We start from the raw sequence: 15600 nt of genomic DNA on the forward strand, positions 1-15600 counted from the left end.
AGAGCACCCCAGAAATGTAATGGGCTGCTTTCATGGGAAGCAGCTCATGCGTGATATTTATAGAGAAATAGTGGTTTGAAAAGACCCCGTTTTTCAGCCTCTCCTGCTGTTCTCTAGCTAGGGCTGAGTCTTGCTGTTAATAAAGGAAATGCAGACATCTCTTCACAGTTAAGACAAAAAAAATCTCCCCTTTGCTATCCTTCCCATCTTGTCAGAAGCACCCTGCTGTGCCCCTCTGCTTTCTTCCCATCTCACAGAGGGAATGGATTCTCTCTCTCGGTTGTACTCCTCACTAGAGCCCTGGTTGCTGAGTGTGTCCGTGCAGCCACACCATATCCCTTCAGCTGGCTTTCATTAGCAAGCAAAAAGCAAAGTGCAATGGTTTGGGGGGAAAAGGAGGGGTTTGGAAGACCTGAGGTTAAGTCTCAGTTTTGTTTTGGATTTACCGTATAGCTTTGGAAAAGTCATTTGTGTGCATCAGCTCTCTACCTGTAAGCATCAGTGTGGTCTGACCGACTTCTTCAGTATTAAATGGTAGTTATGTGTTGCTTTTAACCATATTCCATCCACAGAAAAAAAAGAAGTGGATGTTGAAGCAAGGGTCACTTTGAAGTTGAGCCTCAGCCATTTGTGTTTCTCAGGTGCTTTCAGTAATATGACCCATGCTTTATGTTACAGGCTGCAAATACTGCAAAAGGCTATTTTGAGCCCTCGTAGCTTTAACTGAGATCCAGGCTCCTAGCAGCCCTTGCAAAATGAGCCTGACACCCTGCACTCTGTTGTTCTAGTGAAAAAAATTAGTTTCTTAAGCTTTTTGGCTGTGCTTTGGATAGATGTTTGTGGTCTGAGATGTCACCAAAAGAACTGGGGCTCTGCCTCTGCAGGACTCTTCAGATGTGTCAGAATTCTGGTTTCATTTTCTCTCTGGAAAATCACTGGCATATAAGAAACTCGGATGAGAAAATGCTTGGTTAAAAACTCAAGGGACGCTCCGTGGCAAACCCATGGGAGGATCCATTTCCCAGGCCTCCTCCTGTCTGCAGGGGCTGTTAGGAGATACATTTATTCTGCTTGAAGCCTGTAGGTTTATTAACACAGTCTCTTCTCTTCAGCTGACTTGAGAAGAACAACTTCCATATGAATTCCTTTGGGACTGGAGCTGTCTGTCTCTATCATTCAGTTTAGGAGTGTAGCAGAGGGGATGGGGGGAAAGCCAGGGGAGCACCAAAAAGATCTTGGCTTGTGCTGGACTAGGAAAACCTGCTTCATGGTGAAGATGGGTAAAAATGTCACGATTAAACTTGTGCTGCTGCAGCATGGAAGGATTAGCTCCATTAGAGCTCTTAGTGCAGCATCCCTGGTGTACCTGTGTGGAGGAGGATGGGCCTGAGGACACAACTGGGCTTTTATGCTTAGCTGAACTAATTGTCCTTGGAAGGTGGGGACAACAGGCAGCTTTCCCTGGGCTGTGGCAACACTCAGAAGACCGTGGTGGCTTTTCTGGGGTCTCTGGATGTCACTGGTATGTTGAACATGGCTTTGGGCTCATGGCTGAGAGATGCTGTCACAGGGAAACCCACAGTGTCTGAGGGTCTGCAGAAATGAGGCTGGAGAAAATATGTGGGATCGCTTCTCTGAGTGTTTTCATTTTCCTGTGCCATACTCAGGAAGATTCAAATACTGCAGGGACCTGCTCAGTGCTTGAGGCCTCAGCCAGTCTGTAGCTGGTGGGGTCACTTTCACCCTGTGGGTGGATTGGAAGTCTTTCACTCCCTCCTGCATCAAAGGGATCGAAGGGTTTTGCTCCCTGGCTTGTGAGACAGAATGACTGCAGTTGCTGTGAGAGAGCAGGAAATAATTTCTGTAAAGCTGTCCAGAAAGCCTTGAATTCAGGTACAAGCCTCATGTTTATAGAAACATAAAAGGAACCATGGAAACTAAATATGGGTCAAAGCACCCTCAAATAGAAAAAACAGAGGGATTGCAGAGTTACACTAATTTCTCTGCCTTTCCATTTGCTGTGGTGGTTTCAAACCTGCCTGGAGTCCTAGGCACTGAAGAAAGCTTTGGGATCCATAGGAGTAAGGAATATTTTTGGGAAGGCAGCAGGCCTTCATTTAAGTGCCTGTTCCACGAGGGCCATGCTGCTCAATGGTACATCAGATGTGTTGGCTGTGACATTCCCATTGAGCCCCAAGGGAGATCAGGTACCTGGAGAGGAATGAAGAGCTTTACATGCATTGTTGACATGGAACTTAAACTTTGCTTCCCTGTGTTCCCTTGTTTAGAGGATTACCCTGTGGAGCTCTGCATGCCTTCCTGGGCCTGTCGCAATGATTCAGCTGCTCTGCAGTCCTCAGCTTCAAAAGGGGGAAACTTCTTCACCTAGCTGCTGCCAGCATGCTTTTGGCGACCCTGGGTGTCCTGTCAGCTGTTACAGGCCATTAAAGGATTTGTTTCTCGGTGTATGAAAAGGCTTAATTCAATTCTCATTCTCTCCTGGCATTCCTCAGAGGTGAGTGCGTCCCCTCAGCATGAATCCTCCAATGCCGCTAATTGACTTGAAAGTAGCTTGTGTCTCCTTGGAAATGTCACCCAGCCCTTTTCAAGTGCAATTCCAGGCAATCAGGATCAATATGTTTCTTTAGCTAAGGGTATTAGCACATGACTGACAGCCCTTCGGCATTAGCTTATTCATATGGACTTTCAGATGCTCATTTTTCTTTCCTGTCTCAGCTCCAGTCCCACTAAGGAGGGACAGAGCTTGGAGCAGAGCCATACCCTGAGCTGCAGTTGTTCCCAGAGCACTGGTGGGTACTGGCTGGCTCTCCCATGCCTGCCCCAAATCCATGGCTTGCTCTCATTCCATGTCTCTCATGTGAAATCAAACCTCATTGCCCCATCCCCTCGCTCATCGCATGGTGGCCTCGAGGTGTTCCCGAAAGGACGGAGCTGGATTTCTCTGCCCGTGTTAATCAGCGCGGTGCTTCGTTTGACGGAAGAAAAGGTGTCAGCATATTTTGGCAGCACCTTTGCACAGAGAACACTGTCAGTGTAGCTGTTCCTCCTCAGATCACTGCCCTCTTGTGCTCTCAGGGAAGCTGCATTCAGCAGCAGAGGACTTCCCATGCTTTCCTCATCGTGTGGCAATTGCAGGGTGGTCCTGGTGCCCAAAACATTTGGGGTTTTCATTTTGTCTTCCATCAATTAGATATTCTTCTGCTTTCTTTTCTCAAAAATGTTTGTGAATTCATTTTCCCAGCACCCTGTGAGGAAGGGGCATGCTGCTCTCTCTGCTTAGAGACAGGGGTGAAAGCACTGGGAAATTAATTTAGAGGAGCTTACAAAAGTACTTGAGATTGAATTTAATCTGAGACCAGGTGCCCTCTGCTTTCCTTGCCTCTCCTTTAATAAGGCTGCCATAGCTGATGCATCCACTCTGCTCCCCTGGAGAGACCTCCCATCCCTTCTGCACCCCAACTTTCCTTGAGAAGCAGAGGGGAACTCATCCCCTACTTTGGGAAACACTCAGAAGGCTTACAAGCAACAACTCAGACACAGATCATAGAATATTTCATGTTTTCAAAGGCAGAAGCTGAGTTGCTGAGACACCATGTCCTAGGTGAGATGACATTTCTCAGGCTTGGTTCTTCTGGGTCCCTGCCACCCTGTTAGGAAGCAGTGCTCCCAGCTCTCCAAGAGCTGCTCCCTGGCATGTTAGAGCTGCAGGGAAAATGAAGATAGCTCCCAAGCAGCAAACACTAACATGCAGAAGGATGAGGTGTGCTGCACTGGAGTATTGAGAAAACTTTGAGGACTTCTATGCCATGCTGTGAATTTGAGTGCAGGGCTGGTGATGGCACATCATCTGCCCCCACCTGGGATTTGTAACTGCTACCGAGGCAGAGGTGGGGAATCTGTCAGGGAGCTGCTGAGAGCACGATCCCCTAAGGCACATCAAGAGAGAAACAAGAAAGCCTGGAAGTTTTAATCTGTGAGTCTGCCTGCATACCTGCAGGTGTGTTAGCTTTTTGTGTCCTGTGGAATTAGTCAGTAAGGAGTTAAGGTGCGTGCCCTGTGAGACAGCCAGAACGAGCGCATCCGAAGCTCCAGCAATCAAAGGCAAAGCAACAATTATTAACGCCTCGGTGTTTAATGTGGCAGATCGCTTACGCCCCCAGTTAGATTGTGTGTTCAATTCCAGAGCCCTCAGAGTTGTCAGTCAGCAGGTCCATAGATCATGGCGACCTTAGCATCATGTCAAGGGGCTTCACTCCATCAGGCATAATGAGTATCTCCCACTGGCTTCTTCCCATCATTCATTTGAGATCCAGAAGTTCATCATGCAAATGACAAACAGTGTTAATTTTCTGCAAATAATTCCTCCAGATGTCCGCAGGATTCCAGCACTCCTTGCCTGGAACAGTAAAATATGTTTGTCTTCCTCCCTATAATTCATCACCAGGCCCACAAATCTCCACAAAGTCTCTATAAACAAAGCAGGATGCAGAGTGCAGAGGATAATGGTTCACTGCAAACATGTCTCCGGGTGTCTCTGTGCTCCACACAAGAAAAAGAGTGGTGGAAGAGGTCCAGAAGTTTCTTCTCATGTGAGCTGAGTCTGACTGCATTTAATCTCGAAAATACAGTGAGTGGGATGGTCTGAGCCAAGCCTCACACAAGCACAAGTCACTGTGGGAGGAGAAACTCGGGAGGAATTTTTATGGCTTTGAAATTCAGGTCTGTCATTCTGGAATGGCTCTATCTGCAGTGAAACCTCACATCACTAGGGGACTCTCCATGAGATCCATGCTTTATCATGGATCTGCATCATTCTATGTTTTCTGATGACTTCTAAAGCAATTAGCCAGAGTTTGTTTTCTCCAAGCATCTCTCAGTTTGTTGGATTCCAGATCCAACGAAAAATACACGAAGAGCTGAATTTCAGGGAGATTTGGACCACAGAGCACAAGAAGTTTTGGCTTGGATGAATTTGAAGATATGATGCAGGAGCTGGCTCCAGCCAGTGTATCTGGCTGGAAACAGGACAGACCCATGATGAGGCAGACAGAAAAATTACTATTTTTGACTCACACAAGAGATCATCAGGCGGCTAAGACCCAAATCCAAGGAGGGTGGTGCAAATCCTTGACTCCTTCCCATGTTCCAAGTAAAGTTCAGAAGAATTTGAGGGTACCCAGCTTGGCCTCAAGCTTGAAAAGTTTCTGTACTTGAGATTTATTTTGTTGAATATGTATAAATGTATGTATTATTTTATTTAGTTGGACATGGACAAAAACAAGGACATCCCAAAACTCTTCCTCCTCTGTTTGCTGAGAACACCCAACCACATATTCCTGCCTTACCCTGGCACCCATCAAGGGCTAGAGCCAGCCTGGGGGCTCAGTCCTGAGCTCCAGCATGGAAATGGCCTGACCTGGAGACACATTAAGGACGGAGCCACCAGCTCAGAATGAGGCTTGTGTGTGCTGGAGGAGAGAGCATCCCAAGCTCTGGAAGGTCCTGTGAGGGCCCAAGCCCCTCTTACCAGAGGCACAGCAGAGCAGTGTGTGGTGTCTGTCACCTGACAGAGAGCAGGTGGGTTTTTTTGCTCTGCTCTTCTCTTCTGTTTCCCACCATGCTTAACAGGCCCAGTGGATTTTTCCTCTCCATTTACCAGCTCCTGCCAGCCCTGGAAGCTGCTGCACCCCCTCCCTATTTCACTGGCCTTTTCACATGGGAGGGTTGTTAAAGGTCCCTCTAAGCAGCAGCTGCTGTGTGGCTTTTTGTTTTTTTTGGTGTTTTTTATGATGGGCTAGAAATTAATTTCTTTTTCACTGGCGCTGGACTATCCATTCCCCATGTCACAGTGCAGAATGAGCTCGTAACTCTCCTGACTGCCTCGTGGCTGAGTTATGGGGTCTTCTGCAGTGTAGCCCAAAGGGTTTAATTTAACAGTGGATGTTGGAGGGAAGCAATGGGATTCTGACAACTGTCTAGTGCTTCTGCTGTCAGTGCACTTGGAAAATTTACCTTAATATTTGACTGAAAGGTTCCTTGTTTTAAATTAAGCTCAGGACTTCTTGTGCTTTCCATATATGGGGAAAGGTGGATGATTTTTATTTTTTTCCCCTCCTTCTCTTTTTATTTGTCTGAAGATTGTAACCGTGTCTCCATCCTCTCTAGACTGAGCATCACAAATGCTTTCCACCCCTCCTTGCCAACTGTCTCCTATAGATTTCCAGTCACTGTTGTCTGTCTCTCTTGGACTGTCTCCAGTTGTTCACACCGTCTGGAAGATCAGCATCCCAAACTGGACAACACGTTCCAGCCGAGTCTTTAACAGTGCAGAAGGCAGGCGAGGGTAACTTGCACTGCTTGCACATGACATCTTCTCTGTGCTCTGATCCTGGTTGCCCTTGGCATGACCTTGAACCTGTTTTGGGGCAAGTGGGGTGAAGTGGTTTGATTGCTGTCTGGGCCACCTGTGGTGGTCTCCTTGTCACCACACACAGACACTTACAAGGCCATCTGCTGTAGGAACCTGTGTCTCGGATCAGGGATGCTCGGGTGAGCTAATGTGAAAGGACAAAAGATGCCTGCTGCTTGCAGGAGCTGGAGCTCATTAACCCCCCTGCAGATGCTTCTCTGTGTACTTTCCTTCATGAGACTATTCACAGGCTGGTTTAATGTGCCTAATAATGGTGAAATTGGTGCAGTTGTGTCTACTGGAGGGCTCTTCTCCTCACAGAACCATGGAGGATCCATGGGGAAAGAAACAAAGTCCTTGGTTTGGCCTCATCCCTAGCTCTGCTTTTTTGTAATTTCCCCCTACAACCATCAGCAGACTTCACGTTTTTTTAAGGCCCAGCTCATTTTTGGTCCCCTTAATGAGTAATAACATCTTAAGGCCGCTGTCCCATGGATTTGTCTCTCACAGGGCAGTACCTAATCCCATAGTATTTGCTCAGTTGAATGGTGACTGGTTTTTCTGGACTTGCATGGAGGACATGGTATGGATCCAAGTGCAGCTCAGGAGCTGGGCTCTTGCATGAGGATTATGATAAACTAATAGAATTTGTTACGTTGGAAAAGACCTCTTAGATCATCAAGTCCAGCTGCCAACCCAGCAGTACAAAGCCCCCACGTGTCTTGTGGATTAAACTATGCCCCCAGGTGCCATATCCACAGGTTTTTTAACACTTCTAGGAATCATGATTCCACCACTTTCCTGGTTTGCCTGTTCCAGTGCTTGAACACCCTTCCAGTGAAGAACTTTCTCCTAATATCCAATCTACACCTCCCTTGGCACAGCTTGAGGCTGCTTCCTCTTGTCCCATCTTTATTCCTTGGGGTCAAAGCTTGACCCTACCTGGCTACAGCCTCCAGTCATGGAATGAATTATGGTGAGTGAGAAGATCCCCCTGGAGCTCTTTTTCTCCTGGTTAAACAACCCCAGCTCCCTCAGCTGCTCCTCACTGGTCTTGTCCTTCCTTCTTGACTTTGGGGTGTGGAGAGCAAAGCTGAGGCATTAGTTGTGAAGCAGGATGGCAAGTAAGAGTCATGAACAAGAGATTATTTGATATGGTTGTTTGCAGGCCAACCTGGCTGGAGGTGGAAGGAAGGGTGGGTCCAGCCAACAGCTGGAAAAGCTGAGTAGGAGCTTTCAACCTCCTTAGGGAAGGAGGGACTGAGATCCTTGAGTTAATTTCCTCCTGTTCTCCTGGGTCTAAAACAGAGCATGGATCTGACACACCCTGGAGACCTTACAGCTTTCTCGCAGTAGGGATGGAAATGCAGATGTATTGTGAGGGTCTGGAGTTACAGCTCCTCAAGTGATGCTTGTGTAACACCTGTCTCAGTGGAAATAACCAGAGAACCTGCGAAATCCCTCTTGTTTCTCAGGAGTTCACCCCCAGCTTGGTAAGGAAATCAGGGTAACTGGCTTGTCTTGCCTTTAGCAGTGTATTTGAGGCAATCATCTCTTTCTGGCACCGCCTGGGCACTGTTTGCAGTCCAAATACTGACAAGTTCAGTGGGACAGCCCCTGTTTCTACCTCAAACTCATCTCCTGGAGTCAGGCGATTAGATGAGACTTTTTCATCTAAATGCTTTTTGTTTTGCTTTCTAATCTGTGGAGGGAAGCTGGCAGATATCATCTTTAAAGGTGAGGGAAACGGAGCCAATATTTTGTATTCCAGAAATCTCATTATTTTCCAACTAATATGCTGATTTTGGATGCTTGGGGTTTGGCAGTGGTGCAAGGGTCATTGCTGAAGAAAGCAGAAGCAGGCCCATCCTGGAGAAGCCTGCCTGGGTAAAATATGCATTTTCTAAGAGTGGAAAACATGAATTCTCTGGGTCATGTCAAGGAATGAGGCCTTGTGGGTAATTTCCCTTTGGCTCTGACTTGATGAAAGCTTTTACAAAAGGAAAAAGTGTGTTTTAAGAAGTTACTTGATACTTATCTGTCCGGAGTGCTTTTCCCAGGCTGGATTTGAGGAGGGATTATCTCAGATTTTCATTTAGTTCTGAAATCCTGGGTATTGGTTTTATAAACTAAAACCCCTTCACAGCAGGTTGCTTGTTCTGTCTTGTTGTTTTAGCTTGATGCCTAGGAAGGAATTTAAATTTCCTGAATGGATGGGGCCTGCGCCTCGCTGGGGTAAATCAGCATCGTTCAAATATTTAAAGGCAGATGCATCAATACTGGCAGCTGAGGATCTGGCTTACTTTGATTAAAATCTGATCAAGATTACTCAGCCTTGCCAAGGGACTTGGATTACCAGTCTATAAAAAGAAGAGGAGGAGAGGAGAGGACATCAAATATAAAAATAATCCAATGAAGGACGTTAAGCTAAACTCACTGCAAATTGAACAATAATGAAAACATCCTCCTTAAGCAGGTGGAGGGCGGCAGAGCTTGGAGGCAAGCAGGGGGCTTGGAGCTGGGGTTGAGGTAGAAATATTGCCCTGGGGTTTCTCATGGGCATGGCTTCATCTTTTAAAGGCAGATATTTTTTTCAAAGCAGGGCCTTGCTCATTAAAAAACCCCCAAGGAAGCATTGCGGGAGGAGATGTGGGTGACAAATCCTTTGGAAAATCCTTGCCTCTGCTTCCTCAGGAGACCTGGGCTAGTGCCAAATCTCACTAGCAAAGAGGTGATTGAAGCTGAGGAACAGAAAATCAACTCTCTTACAGATTGCAGAATGTGAAATGTGCTTTTGTCTTTAGGGCTTCTTACAGGAGTTGAATTTCAACTCTTCCCTTCCATCACAGCATTTTTTTCACCCTGGTTCTTCATTACTTTTTAAGTGTAAAGCATATTCAAGGAATGTTATCATGCCATGGGATTAGGTTTGATAGCCAGTGACTGATGGGGACACTGCACCAAGCTCATTGCTTGCTGAGCCATTTCAGGAGTCTGTCCAACCATTTGGCACGTGTCTAGATTTCCCAAGATTTCTTATGCTTATGGTCTCTAAACCCTGGTCTAATGGGAAGTGTCCCTGCCCCATGGCATGGGCTTGAAACTAGATGATCTTTAAGGTCCCTTCCAACCCAAACCATGATTCCCTGTGCTCCTGTGAAGTGCTGTAGTTATTAGTAGGGCAGACACACTGCGGTCCTAAACTTGTTGGTTTTTGAAGCCCCCAAATCCCACTGAAGTCAGCAGATATTTTTCCCTCCTCTTTGTGGAGCTTGCTGGAATGGGAAGGGAGCTCATCCCTTGGTGATCTCTGTAGAAGACATGTGAGTGGAAGGAGATCTATGGATGTTGCAGGACTTGAGTGTCCTTTTGACAGGCCACAGTGAGCAGAACACATGGAGAGCTGGCTGGTCTGAGGCTGGAAGATGCTTTGACTGTGTCAGAGGACTCTGGGAGCCTGGAGCGTGGGGCTGAGTGGCCTTAAAATAGTCATAGAATCCTCGAGTGGTTTGGGTTGGAAGGGACCTTAAAGATCATCTACTTCCAACCTCCCTGCCACGGGGAGAGAGGGGAGGGAGGTGACGTAAAGTGACACATCTCGGATTGCTGGAGGGAAGGCGACAGGGTGGCTGTGGGACCTCCTGGGCAATTATGTACATGGATGGTCAGTGCCATCGCCTGAACGCCCCAGCAGTGATGCCAGTCTGTCCCATTTGCTTTAATCGCAGTGAGGGTCAGATGAGGATAAGATTGTGTTTTAATAAATACTTGTTAGCAAGTGCCTTCCCCTCCCCCCTCCCCTCTAATATTGTTCATTTTCCTTGCAGTAACACGTGTGTCGTTCAGCTTCTGTTGCTCCATGTGTCGTGCTCCATTACTCCATCTCACTCGCAGCCACAGAGAAGGAGGAACACTGCCAAGGCTTTTTCTGGGAATTTGCTCTGGTCCTGTGACTTCCCCGGTGGCGCTCAACTGATGTGTTTTGTTTACAGGGGGAATAAAATGCTCATCTGTCAGAGACCAAGGCAAGGACCAGCCCCTCCTTCAGCTCTCTGTGTAGGTGCCCACACAGCCAAGTTTTGGGCCATGACTTTTGGGAGAGAAAAGTTGCTAAGCAATAAATGTGACCTTCTCGCTGTGTTTTAAAAGATGTGAGACTTAGCTTAAGGCATCCTTAGGATAAAGGTTCTTCATCCCCAACCTTTCTCAGGTGCAAAAACAGGGTTTCCAAGTGGCTGTGATACCCTGTGAAGAGGCAGCCCTGTCTGAGGTGTGACTGTATTCTCATGGGGTGTGAAACAGTGTTTAAAAACGTTGATAATTGAAATGCACTGGTGAACATGTTTTTCAGCCACTTGCTTTCTTGCTGGAAACAGGATTATCCTTACCCAGGCTAAGTGGCTGCAGGGAAGGTGGAGCCGCAGTGGTGCCTGGGCTGTGCCTTGGTTAACTCGAGGCTGAATTTCTGATGACTCAGAAGGGAGCCCAGCAGCCCCTCAGCTGTTTGCAGGTCTGAGGATCAGTGGTGCTGTGCTTATGACCCAGCACTGCATTGAGCAGAGCTGGGACCAAAAGCCACCTCAGTGTCAAACTGCCTATAAAATAAAGCAGCTGAGGGTTCCCAAGTGTCAGGTTTGCACAGGGCACTCACAGGCAAGTTCCAGAGAAATAATAAGGTAGATGCTTATTATTTAATAAGAAGGTTCTTGTTGCTTGCTTCAGTTTCTTTCAGGCCATGAGAGGGAGCAGGGGAAATTTGAGCCATCTGATGTACATTTGTAATGAGAGACTAATGTTGTGCATGAACAGAGGCTTTATTGCTGCAGGAGCTGATGATATGAGTATCTCATACTTTCTGATTTATAATTCCTTCCTGATCCGGAGTCTTTGGTCAAATGTCTTTGTACACAAAGCCTGAGGAATATTTGATGGGAAAACCCTTTTTTTTTTCATGAGACATGTCTGCAAACCTTTGCTGCCAGGTCACAGCAGCTTCAGAGCATTTGGCCACCAGAGCAGGCCAGAATGACACGGGGTTGGTAAGCAGTGGTCAGTAGTTTGTGTAGCTCCACAACCCACACCTGTGTCTGCAGCATCCCGGCCTGCAGAGCTTCTCTGCTTGCTCAAGAGGTGTTTCATCTCAGCCCTGGCTCTTCAGGTTGTTCTCTGAGCTGTGCTTAACCCTCTGTTCCACCTGGATTTCTTCTCTCCAAGAGCTGGATAGGGCAGCTGCCCAGGCTCAGTTGTAACTCCCTTCCTTCTTACCTTTTTTCCTTGAGAGAAGAGGGTTAATGTGGTTTTGGCTCCTTTTTGCACACCCCTAATAACTTTCCACCCTGATGGCTGATTGCAGCTCTGTATGCCAGAGACCTTAAAGTTAACGAGCTCCTACCAGCCTGATAGAAATAGATGGCCAGGGAGAAGACTTTATCTTTGTCAAAGGAGTTCAATCCTTATCAGTGCAAGAGCATCTGTGTGTGAGAGAATGAGGAAGAGAGATGTCATGAATCTGTGGGGAAAACTGTTCTTGGAAAGAGTACCCTACTGCATCCTGGGGAATCCCACTGGGGTATGTAACTCCATGGGAAATGGAAGTATTGCTGGCCCTGCTAGGGGCTGAGCACTGTGTGAGGCTTTCTGTTGTTTGTTTTCCCTGCATCCTTTCATCGGAGACTAGAAGTGATGTACGTGGTGTTGCCAGCCCAACTTTGAGCAGGAAGCACAGGGACAGGAGCCTGGTACTGGAGCAGAGGGTTGCAGCCTGATTCCCAGGGTGATAAGGCTGTTTTAGCCTCTGGCTGGTTGACTGGGCATCTTTCTCCTCCAGCAGCACTTGCTTTCCCTGGGGAATAGCCCCTGTTTCTAGGATGGTCCTGGAGCTCATCACCCAGCTCCCTTCCTGCCCTCTTTGCCTTTTGCAGAAAGCTGTTTAATCAAGGGTGTATCAAAATCCATCTGTCTACACTGGTGTCAACAACTTGGCTTCAGGGACATTTTAAATCATTTTCTAACTGCATTCTGTAATGGATTTTGTTGCTGAGAGAATGGAAAGCAGGGCAGCAAAGGTGTTTTAATTACATCTGATTGTGGCATCTCGCAGACTTGCCCTGTCAGTTGTTCTGGCACAGCACCATTTAGAGCCTGCTTTTGCCAGCACAGGCATGTTAGCTGGGGGTGGGGGGTTACTGATCACAGAGAAAATCATTGGTACTTAACTACTGACATTATCTTGGAGCTGTCTTCTTTTTCTACCTTGCTTTTGGTGGCATCAACTTCTCCCACTTTAGAGGATTCCAGTCCCATGTCATTTGGGAGCAGTGAAAACCAGTCACCTGCCCTATTGTTGTATGGGCACCATATTGGGGTGGAGCAGAACTGCTTTGCTTGCTCTGAAGAGAAGCTGTGCTGCTGCAAGGGAAATGTCCCTCTGAACCCTTTCCCCAGCTCACATCTTGGTTTCACAGCCTGGGTAACATAAAAACAGCTTGCCTTTTTCTGTGTCAAGCAGGGGAAGATTGAAATGCTGTCTCCAGCAAGACTATCTGGGAGAAGGAGGGAATGTGACAGGGAAAGGCTGATGGTCTCACTAGGCTGAAATACCCTTGTCAGACCCCTGGGACTGGATCAGCAGGAGGCAGGGGTGTAGTAGATGCAATAAAGCACATTTTTGGAAGTGCCTGCTCACCACACAAGAGGAACTCCAGCTGGGTATGTGTGCAAATGCCAAGAACTATTGTATCTGTACACATTTGAGGTGTATTTTCACTGGCACTCGGGGCTCATGGTCTCTGCAATGCCTGCGTGTTTTCTGGAGCACTCAGCAGGTAGCAGCTCCCAGTGCTCATACTTTGACTTTCCATTTCAAACTGCTTAACAGGCAGGAACTGTTTGAAACTAACCTGGGGCTTGGAGGAATGGGAGTCCGAGGAGGAGGAGGAGGAGGGCAGAGCTGATGTCATTTCTATACATGACTGCTAATATTGCTTCCATTTTTCCCAAAGCTTTTGGCTCTGATTTAATAGGTAGCTCGATCCTCAATATCCACAATTTTTCAATGTTGGAACGTGTTTGTGTTCCTGACAACACTCATCTGTGTCATTTCCTCCTCTTAACAGTGATAACCTCAGCTGCAGATTAGAAGTGCTTTGTTTGTGATTCTTGGGTGCTCTGCACTTGATGCATCGTCTCCCGACAGATGCAGGGCAAACTCCGCTCCTCTCCTCTGGCCTGGGTTGCAGTGATGGATTAAGTAGGTAAGTAATAGAGTGGTAATGAGATAACCACTGACATCAAGCATTAACGTGGGAATAAATGAAGTTACCAGCCAGAACTAATGGCCTGAACTATCACTGGGTTGTAATTAATGAGTGTGGTGGCTGAGATTTACAAGGATGTTTTAGGATGCTCCTTGCATGCAGCTTTGGGTTTTATGGCTTGGTTGGAGAGAAATCGGTTAATGCCAAGAACTTAATGAATGGGCAGAAGCTGTTCTTTGTCAGTTTGAAGTGCCCTTCTTGTGGAAGAGGCCAGAATGGCACATGTGGAGTATCTGCTTTTTCATTACTTCAGGGACTGGAGGAGGGTAGGATGCTGTGGCCTCTTGGTCTCTCAACTTTTCAGTGTAAGGTGTCTTGCAGCTCTTTGTTTCTTCTGTTTTATTAGGACAGAGAAGTAGGGATCCTGGTGGAAGCAGTGCATCTGAAGTGAACCTATGGACAAGTTCACTTGTATGTAGAAGAGATTGCCATTGATGTGGATTCTCCACCCAGGACCTCTGAACTGAGCAATGACAAGCTGCCCTGTTCTGCCCTATGAAGGTGTGGGACTTCTGGTTTCCTCTTTAGCTCTTCTCCTTCTTGCTGCTCTGGCTCTGTCCCCTGTCACTCCCTCCTTCACCCTGCTCTGATGTCCATGTGATCCAACTGCCTGTACCTCATGAAGGAGTTTCCTGGAGCAGGAAACGAGGTGTCCATGCCCAGAGGGCTTTGTCTGGAGACCTAGCCCTCCCTGCTCACGCAGTTTTCTCTGCATGTGACCCTGCTTAACGCTTCTCAGACATGTAAGAAACATTTCAGAGGTGGTTGCTAGGCTGTTTCAGAAAACACAGCAGAGCAGTCAAAATTCTTCATGATAATTGGTGGGAATACTCCAGCCACCTCACTGCTGCCTTCCTCAACTTTCCATGGCAACCCTCCCTCTACAGCAGCCCAGGTGCTTGTGGTTGGATAGAGTAGGAGTTTTTGAGTCCTCTGTCTTCCAAATCACCCCTTGGAGCATGGAGGGAACATCTGTACTTTTAAAGTATGGGCATCATGTGATGCAACAAATAACTTCACTTGTTCTAAACATATTCCTTTTTTGTGCTGGCAGAGACAGAAAACTTTGGAAATATGCCTGAATCACATGCTTTGCATTTCTTTGGTGGAAAGAGCTGTTACCTTGTTTTCTAATGGGGAGAGAGGTGCAGAAACATGTGAGTGTTTCTTTTCCTTCCCATGGTCTGAGTCACCACCCCTCTCTGTGCTGGAGAGAGGAGTGGGACCACACTCAGCATCTGGTGAACAAAGGGAAGGACAATCCTTTTCTCTCTGGCAGAAACAGCCTGGATGGAGCTGTGGTGTCTCCTACAGGAGGCCAGGATGGTGGCTGGAAGGAACAGAGATGAGAAAGAGAGGGGTCAGGCATTGCCTCATCCTCATTTCTGCTCCCTGCTGTAAACAAGGGTGTGTGGGACACAAGACAAGACAAACAGGGAAACTGCCTGTTGGATGATTCCCAGCTCTGCCAGCCTGGGCAGAGCTGGGCATTGCAGAGCAGAGGCATCTGCCTGCTCCCCGCTTCTCTGAAACATTCTCCATGCATGTTCTAGTACCATTATCTTTTTCCAGACCTGTTTTACAGGAATTTTTAATAATTCCAGGGGAAAATGAGACTCAGCTGGCTGCTGGCAGACCCAGCCCAAAGCTGCCCAGATTTGGGGAGGTTGCCACTTTGTCTGGAAGCATTGCTTATCCTTGGTGCAGGCTCTGTAGTTCCCTTCCATGTTGAAAAGGAGGAGGAAGAAATTCCCACTTGCTGGACCAGCACAAGCTAAGACCCAAACTGAACAAAGAATGGGCAGTGTATTCAGGGATATGTAAATCCTCCTCCCCCAGCCTTGGGGAGTTTAT

Source organism: Pseudopodoces humilis, chromosome 10 (assembly GCF_049639895.1).
Source record: "Pseudopodoces humilis isolate 2021_Gansu_Grassland_sample_001 chromosome 10, ASM4963989v1, whole genome shotgun sequence".
Taxonomy (NCBI): Eukaryota; Metazoa; Chordata; class Aves; order Passeriformes; family Paridae; genus Pseudopodoces; species Pseudopodoces humilis.